Raw genomic sequence first — 17,117 nt, 5'->3', positions numbered from 1 at the left:
GCAATCACAGCTCCCATCCAAGGGTCTCTGAACTTCCAGTGCTTCTCTCCCTGTCTTGCTACCCTCTGGCTGTGAGATGCTGGGTGACACCCTACTCCACTCTGGCCCCAGTCTCTCCACAGTTCTAGAAAACAAGAGGTGGCAGCATCTATTTGGTTGAACCACCCAGATGGAAAAGGCTGCAGAAGGAAAGACCAATATTTATTCATTATCATATCCAGAAATTAGCCTGGGAGCCACAGATAGACATTTCTAACCAGCGCCCGTCTGGCTCTGCCTGTCGGGCTCCTGCTACAGATTCCTTTTCATGTCATGTCTTGCCGCCCACACAGGGGTTTGGCTCGAATATTTGCCAGCCGCTTGGTTATTTTCTGAGGCGATTAATAGGAAGGTGGGGCATCCGACAGCAAGCAGGATGGTCTTTTAAAAGGACATGTGCTGTTCCCGACAAGGGCCCATGTGAGCGTGGTTCAGAAGCTCTTGGAGTGGGTGGGCAGGGCGGGAAGAGCCAGGGCAAGCGGAGTGAGGGTGGGGTGCCATCCGGCTGGAAAGACCCATCAAAGACGAGAGGCTGCATGGGACAGGCCAGGTCTGTTTCAGTCCCGTTGTGCACTTGGCCTCGGCCCATCACTGCCGGGCTCAGGAGCCGTGCTCCATCTGTGCTTCCCTATCAGCTCTTAGCATCAGCATCACGTACCCAACTATTCCTCCCATCTTCAATGAAACCTTCCTCTCCCACTTCTTCTGGCCTCCACTGCTGTCTCCTTCCCCCTCTTGATAGCAAAGCTTCTTGAAAGAGCAAAACTCCTCCCCATCTTTCTTCAATCTGCCCCCAGCCCCCTCCAAGCAGGCTTTTCATGCCAGACATTCCCTGAAACTGCTCTAAATGAAGTCAGCAGTGACCCTGCCCCGTCCAGACCCTGAAAGCCAAAATCCAATGTCGGCCGTCAGACTTCAGCTTCCTGACCCATCAGCTGCCTCCGACTCTGCTGGTGGGTCCCTCTCTCCTCCTGGCTGCCCCTCCTCGCCTGGCTCCCAGGACCCCGCGTGCCCTCTGTTAGTGTCTCCTCACTCCCTGGATGCTTCTTCCTGTCTCCTTGACCTTGATCACGTTCAGTGTTCAGTTCTTGGACTGTATCTCCTTTTATTAACCTCTTGCTGCCCCAGTGATCCTGTTTGGTGGCTTTATTTTTTTATTTTATTTTATTAAAAATTTTTTTTAAATTTAATTTTATTTATTTTTTTTATACAGCAGTTTCTTATTCGTTATCCATTTTATACGTATTAGTGTATACATGTCAATCCCAAACCACCCCACCCCCCCGGCCACTTTCCCCCCTTGGTGTCCATACATTTGTTCTCTACATCTGTGTCTCTATTTCTGCCCTGCAAACCGGTTCATCTGTACCATTTTCCTAGGTTCCACATATATGCATTAATACACGATATTTGTTTTTCTCTTTCTGATTTACTTCACTCTGTATGACAGTCTCTAGATCTATCCATGTCTCTACAAATGACCCAATTTCGTTCCTTTTTATGGCTGAGTAATATTCCATTGCATATATGTACCACATCTTCTTTATCCATTCGTCTGTCGATGGGCATTTAGGTTGCTTCCATGACCTGGCTATTGTAAATAGTGCTGCAATGTGTCTTTTTGAATTATGGTTTTCTCTGGGTATATGCCCAGCAGTGGGATTGCTGGGTCATATGGTAATTTTAGTTTTAGTTTTTTAAGGAACCTCCATACTGTTCTCCATAGTGGCTGTATCAGTTTACATTCCCACCAACAGTGCAAGAGGGTTGGTTCCCTTTTCTGCACACCCTCTCCAGCATTTGTTTGTAGATTTTCTGATGATGCCCATTCTAACTGGTGTGAGGTGATACCTCATTGTAGTTTTGATTTGCATTTCTCTAATAATTAGTGATGTTGAGCAGCTTTTCATGTGCTTCTTGGCCATCTGTGTGACTTCTTTGGAGAAATGTCTATTTAGGTCTTCTGCCCATTTTTGGATTGGGTTGTTTGTTTTTTTAATATTGAGCTGCATGAGCTGTTTATATATTTTGGAGATTAATCCTTTGTCGGTTGATTCGTTTGCAAATATTTTCTCCCATTCTGAGGGTTGTCTTTTCATCTTGTTTGTAGTTTCCTTTGCTTTGCAAAAGCTTTTAAGTTTCATTAGGTCCCATTTGTTTATTTTTGTTTTTATTTCCATTACTCTAGGAGGTGGATCAAAAAAGATCTTGCTGTGATTTATGTCAAAGAGTGTTCTTCCTATGTTTTCCTCTAAGAGTTTTATAGTGTCCAGCCTTACATTTAGGTCTCTAATCCGTTTTGAGTTTATTTTTGTGGAAGGTGTTAGGGAGTGTTCTAATTTCATTCTTTTACATGTAGCTGTCCAGTTTTCCCAGCACCACTTATTGAAGAGACTGTCTTTTCTCCATTGTATATCCTTGCCTCCTTTGTCATAGATTAGTTGACCTTAGGTTCCTTGGTTTATCTCTGGGCTTTCTATCCTGTTCCATTGATCTATATTTCTGTTTCTGTGCCAGTACCATATTGTCTTGATTACTGTAGCTTTGTAGTATAGTCTGAAGTCAGGGAGTCTGATTCCTCCAGCTCTGTTTTTTCCCCTCAAGACTGCTTTGTCTATTCGGGGTCTTTTGTGTCTCCATACAAATTTTAAGATTTTTTTGTTCCAGTTCTGTAAAAAAATACCACTGGTAATTTGATAGGGATTGCATTGAATCTGTAGATTGGGTAGTATGGTCATTTTCACAATATTGATTCTTCCAATCCAAGAACATGGTATATCTCTCCATCTGTTTGTATTATCTTTGATTTCTTTCATCAGAGACATAGTTTTCTGAGTACAGGTCTTTTACCTCCTCAGGTAGGTTTATTCCTACATATTTTATTCTTTTTGTTGCAATGGTGAATGGGATTGTTTCCTTAATTTCTCTTTCTGATCTTCTGTTGTTAGTGTACAGGAATGCAAGAGATTTCTGTGCATTAATTTTGTATCCTGCAACTTTACTTAATTCATTGATTAGCTCTAGTAGTTTTCTGGTAGCATCTTTAGGATTCCCTATGTATAGTATCATGTCATCTGCAAACAGTGACAGTTTTACTTCTTCTTTTCCAATTTGTATTCCTTTTATTTCTTTTTCTTCTCTGTTTGGTGGCTTTAAAGCCACTGAAATGACAATGCCTCCAGGCCCCTCTCTTTGACGGCTAACAGGTTTCCAACTGCCTCCGTGATGGTTCCACTTGGATGTCAAAGCCACCTCTTCTCAAGCTCGACACGTCCACCACGGAGCGCCCGATCTCTTCCCAGCTTCCTCCTCAGTTGGCAGCTGCCCCGTCCTTCAATTGCTCAGGCCAAGAGCCTTGCATTCATCCGTGGTGCCCCCCTTTCTCTCACACCCCACATCCAATCTGTCAGGAAATTATATTGGCTGTACCTCCAAAATGCCTCCAGAATCTGACCACTTCTCACCACCTCCACTGCTTCCATCCTGGTACAAGCCACCTTCATCCTGGCCCCCTACAGTCTGTTCTCAGCACAGCACTCAGAATAACCCTTTAAAAACATTAAGCCAGAGCAACACTCAAAAACTTTGCAAAAGCTCCCACTTTTCACCTGAAATACTAGCCAAAGTCCTCACAGGGATTGCAAGACCCCTTATAATTTGACCTCCTGTACCTTCTCTGGCACCACAGCCATCACTCACCCCAGCACTCACTCCTTCTTGGCACCCCATCACCATGCTGTGAGGAAGCCCAAGCAGCCGTGTGGAGAGGCCCACGTGGAGGAGAAATGAAGTCCCCGCCTGGTAGCCCCAGCTGAGCTCCCAGCCTGGAGCCAGCATCACCCGCCAGCCATGCTAGGGAGGCCGTGTTGAACCTCTGGCCACCCCAGTGCCCCAAGCCGACACCACTCGAAGCAGGAGACCCACATGCTCAACTCACAGAATTGCCGTAGTAAACGGTTGTTGGTGTTTTAAGTTACTAACTTTTGGGGTGGTTAGATAACAATAAATAACCTAAATAACTGTCCAACTAAGGACTAGGTTTAAAAATATATTTTAATGACGTGAACACATACATGCATATATTATACACAAATGCCAAAATGTGTTAACATATGTGCTGTTTGTTTTATTGGCAGTCTTTGTGTTCTGTTTTCCTATTTCGCTTGGCTCCCTTTTCTTCTTCCCACACTTCCCACCCTATGTCCCCAAATCATGTTGCCTTATTCTCCTGAATACGCATGCAATCATTTATTAGTATATACAGACACGTATAGAGAGGTTTTGCTTGGAGGCAGAGGGCTCTCTGTTACCAAAATGTGATCAATATTATATTCTCTTGCCTATATTTTGTTTTTCTTATTGGACAATTCTTTTGTGAAAATCCCTCCAAATCCCCTGTAGAACTCCAATTCATTCTTTTAAATAGTTGTGTAAAATTCTACCGTGTGGCCATCGCATACCGGTCAGCCATTCCCAGGGGTGTGCTGGAGCCAGCTCATACCGGCTTCGTGAAAGTCTATTGTTAGCATTTCGGGAATATCGTGAGCCAGTTACTAAATGCAACCAGTAAAAAATATTAAATTCTATAAACATATAATTAAATACATAGATTATACTCAAAACAAAGGTAATAAATACTCCAAACGTATCACTTCCTAATTATTTTACTATTATCGATGCTCCAGGTTATTTACATCTATTATAAAATACAACACGACGGCGTGCTTCTGGGCACATTTTCCTAAGTCTGTGATCAGACGTGTCCTGTATGTGGTTTAAAGCTGGCCATGGCGAAAGCACACACCCCACAGAAAGTGGCACACATTACAGATCTCGGCTTGATTGATTGTTTTGTTGGTTGTCTAGACTTGAGAAATATTAACATTAATAACACAAATTCAACTTAAAAGCAAGTCACGTCTGAAGCTATTGCACTGTGTCTAGCAGAAAAAAAGTGAGAAACTATTCCCCCAGGATTTGAAAACTGTTATTTGGGGCTTCCCCGGTGGCACAGTGGTTAAGAATCCACCTGCCAATGCGGGGGACACGGGTTCGATCCCTGGTCCGGGAAGAGCCCGCATGCTGCAAGCAGCTAAGCCCGTGCGCCACAACTGCTGAGCCTGCACTCTAGAGCCCACGAGTCACAACTACTGAGCCCACACACCTAGAACCTGTGCTCCGCAACGAAGAGGAGCCCCCGCTCAATGCAGCTAGAGAAAGCCCACGTGCAGCAATGAAGACCCAAGGCAGCCAAAAATAAATAAACTTTTTAAAAAAAACTTATTCAATTCAACAAAGAGGGCACTCAGGCCACTGATGAATGAGTGGAGTTTCAACATACAACTTTTTTGTTTCCCTTTCACCTTACTTTTTAACAAAAATGTACATTCATGTTGGACCAACACTTGTTCATGGGTCCCAGCTGTAGGTTGGCTACACGTACAGAGTTTGGCAAAAATCTGCAAAAGTATTCTGTGAGGATCAGTTGACTACTTTAAATTTATAAAAAAAGGTATTGTATATTTTATTATTATTTGTAAATGTTATGTCACACATCCTTTTTGTTAATACGTTTTATGATAAATATAGGTATATACACAGACACATGCATTTTTCCTGGAGGGTGGGTTGTTTCTCACATGGCCACATACCACCGATTCTGTCCTCTGTCAATAGGCATCATTTTGTTTCCATTCCAACAAGGAATTCCATTCCATCCATGCCAGGTCAAAGGGTGTATGTAATGTTAATAGATATTTTCAGGTTGCTTTCAACAACCATTATAACAACTCTACTTTTTTGCATCAGTGTGTGAGTATCCTTTTCCCATACAGCTGCTAACCATAAATTTATAGATTTATTTTTTGTCAGTCTGATGTAAAGTGGTATCATTATTTCACTTTGCTCCCCTCCCTCATACCGGTGTGAGTGAAGGTCTTTTCGTATGTTTGTTGCCATTTGGATTCATTCTGTGAATTGCCTCTTGGTGTCCCTTTTTTTCCCTGTTGGGTTGTTTATTCCCTTTCTGCCAATTTCTGTATGCTCTCTGTAAATTAGATGTAAGCCTTATATGTGTTCTCTGTGTTTAAATCTCTTGTTCACCTATTGACTTGGTGTTATCTTTTGTCATAGAAAAATTAATTTTTATATTACTAACTGTTTTTCATTCCTTCTATAGCTACTGGGCATCTGGTCTTGGTTAGGTACATTTCTCTCCACTGAGAGTGTTCATACAACCCTTTAGAATTTCTTGCTGCATTTTTATTAGGTCTTTCATATGAAGTTTATTTTTACATATGGCTAAAATAGGAGTCCAGTTTTATTTTTTTCTGATGGGTAGCTAGTCATGTTAGTATAATTTGGAAATATTTGTGGTTTAGTAAAACAATAATAATAGTTATGTATTAATAATTCCCCATTGTATTGAAATATTATTTTTGTTATCAAATATACTTACATATATTTCTTTATTCTAATCTGTCTGTTCTCAAGCCAACAGCATGTTGATTTGACCCTAGTGTCTTTATAGTAGGTTTTCATTTGGGGGGTTTTAGGAATACGATATATAACACTGTTTCTGGCATGAGGTCATTAAGAGAGCTTCCTTTATCTTGCTATGTCCCTTTCAGTGCATTTACCACAGGGAGGCTCTGTGTTGAAATTGTGGAGACACCAAATGAAAGCAGTTGGATCCCTGAGTCACTTTATGGAGGAGGGTTTCCCTGGAGCATTGCCTGATTGCATCATCTTTGCATGAAGGATAAATAACCTTTTGTTTTGAACTCAGCATAGTTTATCCTGTCCTGACTAATAATTGATGTTGCTGCATTTAAAAGCTAAGATACATGGCATTAGCTTAGTGGCTGGTGGTTGGCACCAAGGAAACTGATACTGGAGGGTGGGTGTTGGCAATCCAGGTTATAAATGCTGACACATTACTTCAATCAGTATGCATTAATTTATAGCCAAATGAACTTGAACACTAAACCAAGAGGTAAGAAAGCAGGGTATTATAAGTGTGTCTTGGCTGTTGACTACCCTCAAAAAGATTTTGCATGAATTCAGGAAGTGGTTAATTTGTAACCAGGAATAAAGAGAACAGAGAAATTCCAGAAATTAAGGGCTTAGCAAAATTGGAAAGCCAGAAATAACTTGATACAGCACCGAGAAAGCCATTGAACATCAAAGGCTCAAACTACCTCAGGGCAAAAAGCAGATTAAAAAAGGTCCCAATAGACTCAAAGTAGCTGCCATTACATTGTGAGTGAGTGAGACTTAGGGGCAAAAAGGCAGATAAGCAAAACTGAGATCAATATCTCAAAAAGAAGTTTTGGGTGGAGGTATGGAACATGGAACTCATTGGAAACAAATAAATTGGAAGCTTACTATGTTTTTAAGGAAATCGTGTTGTGAAAGAAACCCAAAGCTTGGACTAAAATAAGGCTTTGACTGTTCTTGACTTAAAACAAGCCTTGCGTCCCCAGCCGTCCCTGGGCAGACGGCAGCTAAGAGTTTCACGGCCCCCAGTGATGGCATGGTCTCCTATGTCCACTTCACACGTGGCCAAGGAGGATGATGGGGCAGCATGGTGGGGGCCTTGGCAATGTCCACCCAGCAGCGTTTCAGAATTACTACAGAGCAATGGCCCTACCTCCATTCTTCCCATTTCCATGTGGAAGTGTTGACCTCAGTTGTCCTGACCCGCCCCATCAGTGAACATTGGGTCTGTACAGGAGGCTGATAATGTCTCTTTCAGTTTGTAGATTGTCGACTGAAAAAAAATGCACAACCTAATAGTTGAGAATTATGTTTTATTCAGTGAACATTCTGAGGACTTCAAGCCTGGAACACAGCCTCGCGGATAAAGCTGAGAAACTCTTCTGAAGAGGCAAGCGGGGAGCCAAGATATATAGGAGTTTTTGCCACAAAAGACCAGGTAGTCAGAACATCAAAGGATTACTGTAAAAGAACGCCAGATATCTCAAGTTAAGGAATTTAGCGCTTTTCTATGTATGGGAAGATGCAAGAGTCTGGGCTTACTGCAATCATTCCTTTTTAAAAAAATTTTTTAGATTTTTATTTTATATTGGAGTACAGTTGATTTACAGTGTTGTGTTAGTTTCAGGTATACAGCAAAGTGCTTCAGTTATACATATACATATATCCATTCTTTTTCAGATTCTTTTCCCATGTAGGTTATTACAGAATATTGAGTAGAGTTCCCTGTGCTATACAGTAGGTCCTTGTTGGTTATCTATTTCATGCATAGTAGTGTGTATATGTTAATCCCAAACTCCTAATTTATCCCTCCCCCTCAACGTTTCCCCTTTGGTAACCATAAGTTTGTTTTCAAAGTCTGTGAGTCGGTTTCTGTTTTGTGAATAAGTTCATTTGTATAGTTTTTTTTAGATTCCACATATAAGTGATATCATATGATACTTGTCTTTGTCTGACTTACTTCACTTAGTATGATAATCTCTAGGCCCATCCATGTTGCTACAAATGCCATTATTTCATCCTTTTTTTATGGCTGGGTAATATTCCATTTTATGTATATGCCACATCTTTGAAATCATTCCTTTGATATGCACCTCAGCTACATGGGGCCAGCATCCTGTGTTTTCTCATCCTGAGTCTCCTCAGGGTGCACCGTCGGGGTTGGCTGAGGCAGTTGACTGCTAGATGGTGGGCATCTTGTTTCTATCCTGAGTCACCTCAGGGCCCACCGTCGGGGTGGCTGTAATGTGATGGCTTGATGGCTGCAACATCCTTGGTTTACTGATATGGCAGGCAACATTTTAGTTCACAAGAACTCCAGACCAAGAGAAGGCAGGTACAGAACCCCTGGAAAGCACCACGCAGCCACTCACTCGAAGATCTGAGATTTCAAGCTGGATTCGGAGACCCATGGCAGTTGAGGAAGGTGTGTGACTTGAATATTTGGGGACCAGGGAAGACAGCACTTCCCAGTTCCCAGGTGGTTAGGTGGGGCTATGTGGCTAGTTCCAACCAATGAAATGTGAGTGGAAGTGACACCTATTACTTCCGAGCCAAATTGTTGAAGAACTGCAGAGCTACCCTTACACTCTGTCTTTTCTTGCCATGGCGACCCTGGAGACCACAAGATGAGATGCTGGTGGACAGAAGGGTGCCTAGGTCTCAGAGTGGTGTATGGAAGGGGGGGGTCTCACCAACTCATATTCGATTTTGCTTGAATGAGATATGGGTTTTTGTTTTTTTGGTTTTTTTTAATGCTTAGCCACTGGGTTTAATTTAAATTAGGTTATTTTGGATTTTCTACCTGTATAATTATATCGTCTTGAAAGGTGACATTTTAATTTCTTCCATTCCCATCCTTCCACCTTTTATTCCTTGTCTTTGCTCTACGGTGCTGCCAGGGTTTCATGTTCAATGTTGGATTGAGGTGGTGATAGCAGGTATTGTGGTCTTGTTCCTGTTCTGAAAGGAAAGCTTTCAATATTTCAAGCATTAAGACCTGTAAGATGTTTTCTGTAAGTTTTTCATGGGTGTCTGTCGTCTGTTTTAAGAAAGTTCCCTCGTACCCCCAGCTTGTATAGCATTTTCAAGCTCAAACGGGTGTTGAATGTTATATATATATATATATATTTTTTTTTAAATTTATTTAATTAATTTATTTTTGGCTGTGTTGGGTCTTTGTTGCTGTGCGGGCTTTCTCTAGTTGCGGTGAGTGGGGGCTACTCTTTGTTGTGGTGCGCGGGCTTTCTCATTGCAGTGGCTTCTCTCATTGTGGAGCACGGGCTCTAGGCGCACGGGCTTCAGTAGTTGTGGCACGCGGGCTCAGTAGTTGTGGCTCACGGGCTCTAGAGCACAGGCTCAGTAGTTGTGGCACATGAGCTTTAGTTGCTCCGCGGCATGTGGGATCTTCCCGGACCAGGGATCGAACCCATGTCCCCTGCATTGGCAGGCGGATTCTCAACCACTGCGCCACCGGGGAAGCCCGAATGTTGTGTTTTTTTATGTGTCTATTGAAGGGATCATATAATTTTCTCTTTGAAATGCTAATGCTGTGGATTATATTTATTGTTTTTGGATGTTAAGCCAACATGACACTTCTGGGATACCCCTGATTAGGCTGTGCTGCATTTCCTTTGCTATCTTTTGATTGAAATTTTTGCATCTATGTTGATGACGGAGACTCACTTTGTCAGGTTTTGGTATCAGGGTAAATCCGCCTCATAAAATGAGTTGAGGCCATTTTATACTCTCTTATATTCATTTTATACATTTTTTCCTATTCTCTAGAAGACCTTGTGTAAGATTGGTATTATTTCTTCTGTAAATGTTTGGTTGAATTTGCAAGGCCTGGAGTTTTCTTATTGGGAAAGATTCAATTTATTTAATAAATATAGGGTTCTTCAATTTCTATTTTTCCAGTATCAGTTTTGGCAATTTATAATTTTTAAAAGAATATTATCCATTTGTTTTCAATCTTCAAGTGTTTTGGATACAATTTTTCATAACTGTCTCATCTTTTTTTAATGTTTTCTGGATTTGCTGTGGTATCTTCTTTTTAATTTCTGATATTGGTAATTTGTGTCTTCTTTTTTTTTTCTTGATGATGTTTGCCAAGAAGTTATCAATTTTGTTAACTTTTTTTCCCCAGGGTACTGGCACTTGGCTTTGCTGATTCTCTGTTATGTTTATTTTCTTTTTCATTAATTTTATATTTATCTTCATTGTTCTTTTCCTTTTCCTTTGTGTTTATTTGACTATCTTATTTTTAATTTGTGGAAAGTACAGCTAAATCATTAGTTTTCAGTCAGTTAAATTTGTATATCAATTTGGGGAGAATTGATATCTTTACCATGTTGTTGTCCAATCCATGAAAACAGTATGTCTCCTCATTTATTTAGATCTTCTTTGATTTCTTTACCAATATATGCTCTTAAGCTTAAATTTCCCTTTAAGCACCAATTTAACTGCACCACGTATGTTATAATAGTATCATTTCTTTTATGCTCAAATATTTTCTGATTTCAATTATGATTTCTTCTTTGACCTTAGGCTATTTATTTTCCAAACAAGTGGGAATTTTGTAGTTATTTTTTTCTTCATAGATTTTTATCTTAATGGCATTGTGGTCAAATAATGTCCTTTGAGGTTGGTAGAAAGTTGCTTAATTATCTGGTATATGGTAACTTTTCACAAAGGTTCTGTGTCTGCTTGGGAAAAAAATGTGTATTTTATATTTGTTGGATGCATTGTTTGGTATATGTCCATGTGGCAGATTTCTTAATCATGTTCAAGTCTTCCATATTACTGATTTTTCATCTGATTTACTAGTAATGAATTCTTTCAATTTTAATTTTTCTAAAAATATCATATTTTTACCTTCATTCTTGAGAGATAATTTTACTGGGCTTAGAATTCTGAGTTGGCAGTTACTTTCTTCTAGTACATCAAAAATATGAATCTCTTGTCTTCTGGTTTTCATTACTTCTGTTGTAAAGTTTGCAGTCTGTCTAATTGTGCTCCTTTGAAGGTAATCTTTCTCCCTCTCCCCTTTGCCTCCCCCTCATTCCTGCTCTTTTTTTCTGGCCATACTTAAAAGATTTTCTTTGTCTTCTGATTTAGTTTAACAGGGCTTCTTGAATCTGTGGCTTGGTTTCTTTAATCAATTGTGGAAATTTCTCATCTGTTTATCTCTTCAAATATTATTTCTTCTCCATTCTCTTTCACTTCTCCTCCTGGAACTACAGTACATGTCAGTTACATGTTTCCTCTGACTGCTAAATGCTTTTCTGTTTTCCATCCTTTTGTCTCCATGGTCTTTATTCTGGGTACTTTCTGCTAATACATCTTCAGGTTCATTAATTTTCTCTTCTGCTGCATCTAATCTGCTTTTTTAAATTAAACTTTTTCCTTTTGAGATACTTGTATATCACAAGCAATTGTAAGAAGTAATGCAGAGAGATCCCTTTACCAAGTTTTCCCCAGCGGTAGCTTCTTGCAAAAGCTGTATTACAATATCACAAAGAGGATACTGAGCTTGATACAGTCAAGATACGTAACATTTCCATCACCACAAGGATTCCTCCTGTTACCCTTTTATAGCTACATCCACATCCCTCCTGCCTTCACCTCTTCCTTAATCCCTGAAAACCATTAATCTGTTCTCTACTTCTATAATTGTGTCATTTCAAGAATGTTAAATAAATGGAATCATACAGCATGTAGCCTTGTGAGATTGGCTTTTTATTTTCACTCAGCATAATTCTCTGGAGCTTCAACCAGCTCACTGCACACATCAGCAATTCCTTCCTTTTTATGGCTGAGTAGTATCACACAATGTGGATGTACAGTTTGTCTAACCAGCCACCAGTTGACGAGCATTTGGATACTTTCCAAGTTTGGGGGTATTATGAATAAAGCTTTAATGTCAACATTCACATACAGGTTTTTGTGAGAACATCAGTTTTAATTTACCTGGAATAAATGTCCAGGAGTGCAACTGCTGGTTTGTGTGGTAGTTGTATGTTGAGTTTCTAAAGAAACTGCTGAACTGTTTCCCAGAGTGACTATACCATTTTATATTCCTACCAGCAATGTATGATGGTTCCAATTTTTCCACATCCTTACCAGCATTTGTCACTATTTTTAATTTTTGCTATTCTAATAGGTGTGTAATGGTATCACATGGTGGTTTTGATTTGCATTTCCCTAATGGCTAATGATTTTAAACATCTTTTCATGTACTTATTTGTTGTTGTCTGTATTTAACAAAAGAAGTGCAAAACTTACACTCTGAAAACTGCAAAGCATTATTGAAAGAAATTAAAGAAGACCTAAATAAATGAAAGACATCCCATGTTTTAAAATACTTAATATTGGAAGTCTTAATGGAAGACAATATTTTTAAGATGACAATACTCCAAACTGATCTATAGATTCAACAAAATCCCTATCAAAATCCCAGCTTGCACCTTTGCAGAAGTTGACAAGCTGAACTTAAATTTCGTATGGAAATGCAAGGGACTCGTAATAGCCAAAACAATCTTGGAAAAGAAGAACAAAATCATAGGACTCACACTTCCCAATTACAAAACTCACTCCAAAGCTACTAATCAAAACTGTGGTCCTGGCATAAGGATGGACTTATCAATCAATAGACTAGAATTGAGAGTCCAGAAATAAACCCTCATATTTGAGATCAGTTGGTTTCTGACAAGGGTGCCAAGACAATTACAAATGTTGCTGGGACAACTGGATGTCCACAAGCAAAAGAATGAGTTGGACCCCTACCTCACCATACATAAAATTAATTCAAAATGGTTCAAAGACCTAAATGTAAGAGTTAAAACTGTAAAGCTCTTAGAAGAAAACATAGGGATAAATCATCCTGATCTCAGATTAGGCAATGGTTTCTTAGATAGGAAGCCAAAAGCACAAGCACAGAATACAAAATAGATAAAATGGACTTCATCAAAATTATTTGTCTTCTGGAGATCCTCTTTTGTAAAACGTTTCTTCATATCTAATAGGATTGCTTGGATTTCTTTTTATTGTTTACTTAAAAATTTTTTTTAAAGTTACTCTTTCTTAAAAATTTTAAAAATTAAGGTATAATTGATGTACAACTTTATATTAGTTTCAGGTGCATGACATTATGATTCCATATTTTTCTTTCTACTTTTGAGGGTTCTGTATATAGTTCAACTACTAGTCCTTTGTTGGTTACGTGGTTTGCAAAGATTTTCTTCCAGTCTATAGCTTGTCTTTTCATCTAGTTAACAGGGTTTTTCACAGAGCAAAAGTTTTAATCGTGATGAAGTCCAGTTGACCAATTTTTGCCTTTTAAGAATCATGCTTGGGCTTCCCTGGTGGCGCAATGGTTGAGAATCTGCCTGCCGATGCAGGGGACACGGGTTCGAGCCCTGGTCTTGGAAGACCCCACATGCTGCAGAGCGACTAGGCCTGTGAGCCACAATTGCTGAGCCTGCGCGTCTGGAGCCTGTGCTCCGCAACAGGAGAGGCCACGATAGTGAGAGGCCCACGCACCGCGATGAAGAGTGGCCCCCGCTTGCCGCAACTAGAGAAAGCCCTCGCATAAAAACGAAGACCCAACACAGCCATAAATAAATAAATAAATAAATAAAGAGAATTATGATAATTATAAAAAAAAATTATAGAAAGAATCATGCTTCTTTGCCTAGCCTTAGATCCTGAAGATTTTCTCTTTCAAATTTTTCTACAGTTTTATCGTTTTGCAGTAAACATGTAAACCCATGATCCACTGAGAGATAATTTTCCCTTAAGGTATGAGACTTAGGTACTTAGGTCAAGATTCCATTTATTTTTTTCCCTATGAATGTCCACTTGCTCCAGCACCATTTGTTGAAAAGGCTGTCTTTCCCTCATCAAATTGCTTTTGCTCTTTGGTCAAAAACCAGTTGGGCATCTTGGTGTGGGTCCATTTCTGGGTTCTCTATTTTGCTCCCTAGATCTGTGTGTCTGTCCCTCCACCAACATCATATAGTGTTCTTTATTTTAGCTCTATAATAAGTCTTGAAATTGGGTAGAATGACTCCTCCCACTTTATTCTTGTTTTTCAAAACTGTTTTAGCTTTTCTAGTCCTTTGTCTTTTCATATAAATTTTAAAATAATCTTGTATATGTCTTCAGAAAATCTTCCTGGGATTTTGATAGAGGCTATGTTAACCTTATATATCAATTTGGGAAGAACTGACATCTCTACCATGTTGAGTCTTCCAATCCATGAACAAGGTACATCTCCTCATTTAATTAATTAATTAATTAATTAATTAATTTTATTTTTGGCTGTGTTGAGTCTTCGTTGCTGTGTGCGTGTTTTCTCTAGTTGTGGTGAGTGGGGGCTACTCTTCGTTGCAGTGTGCAGGCTTCTCATTTTCGTGGCTTCTCTTGTTGCGGAGCACGGGCTCTAGGCACTCAGGCTTCAGTAGTTGTGGCACGTGGGCTCAGTAGTTGTGGCATATGGGCTTAGTTGCTCCATGACATGTGAGATCTTCCCGGCCCATGGCTCGAACCCGTGTCCCTTGCATTGGCAGGCAGATTCTTAACCACTGTGCCACCAGGGAAGCCCTTCCTCATTTATTTAGATCTTCTTTGATTTCAGCAGCTTTTTATAGTTTTAGTATAAAACTCGTATATGTGTTTTTTTAGACTTACACTTTAATTTTTTAAAGAAATTGTAAATGATATTGTAATAATTTTAGCATTCATATGGTCATCGCTAGTACCTAGAAATACAACTGATTTTTGTGTGCTCACCTATGATCTGATGAACTCACTTACTGGTTCTAGAAGTCTTTTTTGTAGCTTCCTTGCCTTTTTTTTTTTGTAGACAATCACATCATCTGCAAATAGGGACAGTTTTAATTCTTCCTTTCTCATCTTCATGCCTTTTATTTCCGTTTCTTGCCTTCGTTGCACTGGTTAGAACTTCCAGCACCATCCTGAATAAGAGTGGTGAGAGCAGACATCCTTGCCTTGTTTCCGATCTAATCTGCCTTTAAACCCATTTATTGAGGTCTTATGTCTGGTTATCATACTTTTTATTTTTTACAATTTCTAATTGGTTCTTTAAAATTTTCCTGTATTATATTTTTACGGTTTTCAGTTTTTAGAAATAATTTTTTACATTTTGAGCATATTAAGTGAAGCTGTTTTGGAACTTCTGTGGGTCTCTCCTGTGATCCATTACTGCTGTTTCTTATGCACATTGCTGCATTGTATGCCTGGTTACCTCTGAGGGTGTGACAGACAGAATAGATCTGATAAATTGTTTGTAGAAATATTTTGAAGTCTAGGATGATGAAACCTCTCTGGAGGAAGATCAGCGTATGATGCTATCAGTTACATGGGAGTGCTAGCAATCTGGGATCCGCTTAATCCAATTTCAGGATTTGGGTGTCTCTGGGCCCGCAGGTGAAGTGGACCTGAGTGTAAGGGGGGTCCACCCTTACTCCTGGGTGCAGCCTTTGAGGTCCCCATCCAAAGTGGGGGTTATGCATCACTCCCTCAAGTAGTCCTGGACTCCAACCCCCTCCCCCTAGCCTGCTAAGCTGGAAAACCAGGCTCATCGTCTCATCTCCCTCTTTCAGAATCAGCAAGTCCCCAGGGAAAAAGCAGCCCCCAGTGCAGACCTCATCTTTCTGAGTTTCTGTCTTCTCCCAGACCTTGAACTCAAAATTCTTCGCTACCTTGTCAGCTCTCTAATGCCCTCCGGTAGTTTTAAAAAATACATGTGGCCCAGGGTTTCTAGCTTTTCTCAGCGTGGGGCTGGGATGGGCGTCGTCGTCTGAAGACCTGATCTGCCATCACTGGGGGTGCATGTTGGAGCGCGCCTTTCAGACGGGTGAAACGAAGACATATTCGAACCCTGGTGGTAATGACCCAGCGGAGGGGGAAATCCGGGATGCAGGACTGAGGAGGATGGTGTCATAGGCAACGGGGGATGGAATCTTTTTTTTTTTTAAACGAGTATAGTTGCTTTACAATGTTGTGTTAGTTTCTGCTGTACAGCAAAGTGAATCAGCTATAAGTATACATATATCCCCTCTTTTTTGGATTTCTTTCCCATTTAGGTCACCACAGAGCATTGAGTAGAGTTCCCTGTGCTATACAGTGTGGTCTCATTAGTTATCTATTTTACATATAGTAGTGTAAATATGTCAATCCCAATCTCCCAATTCACCCCACGCCCCCCTTTCCCGCTTGGTATCCATACGTTTGTTCTCTACGTCTGTGTCTCTATTTCTGCTTTGCAAGTAAGTTCATGTATACCATTTTTCTACATGGTTCCACATATATGCGTTAATATACGCTATCCTGAGACATGACCCAGTTCAGATGGGAGCCTGGATGCTTCGGTTTGTGGTCGCCCCCTTGCCTGTGTGGAGTGAAGACGGTAATCCCGGCAGGACCCCTTGGCCTGGTCACGGTGTGGAGGCAGGTGGCCCCTGCTTTCTGCAGACCTTTCTCTCCGGGGGGAACTATTGCTAGTCCAGTAAGAACCATGGGCTGTGCCTTCTTCCTGTGAAAGCTCCAGTTGGCCG

The sequence above is a fragment of the Eubalaena glacialis genome, chromosome 11 (assembly GCF_028564815.1).
Source record: "Eubalaena glacialis isolate mEubGla1 chromosome 11, mEubGla1.1.hap2.+ XY, whole genome shotgun sequence".
In the NCBI taxonomy this organism is placed as follows: Eukaryota; Metazoa; Chordata; class Mammalia; order Artiodactyla; family Balaenidae; genus Eubalaena; species Eubalaena glacialis.
This window is presented reverse-complemented; position numbering follows the sequence as displayed.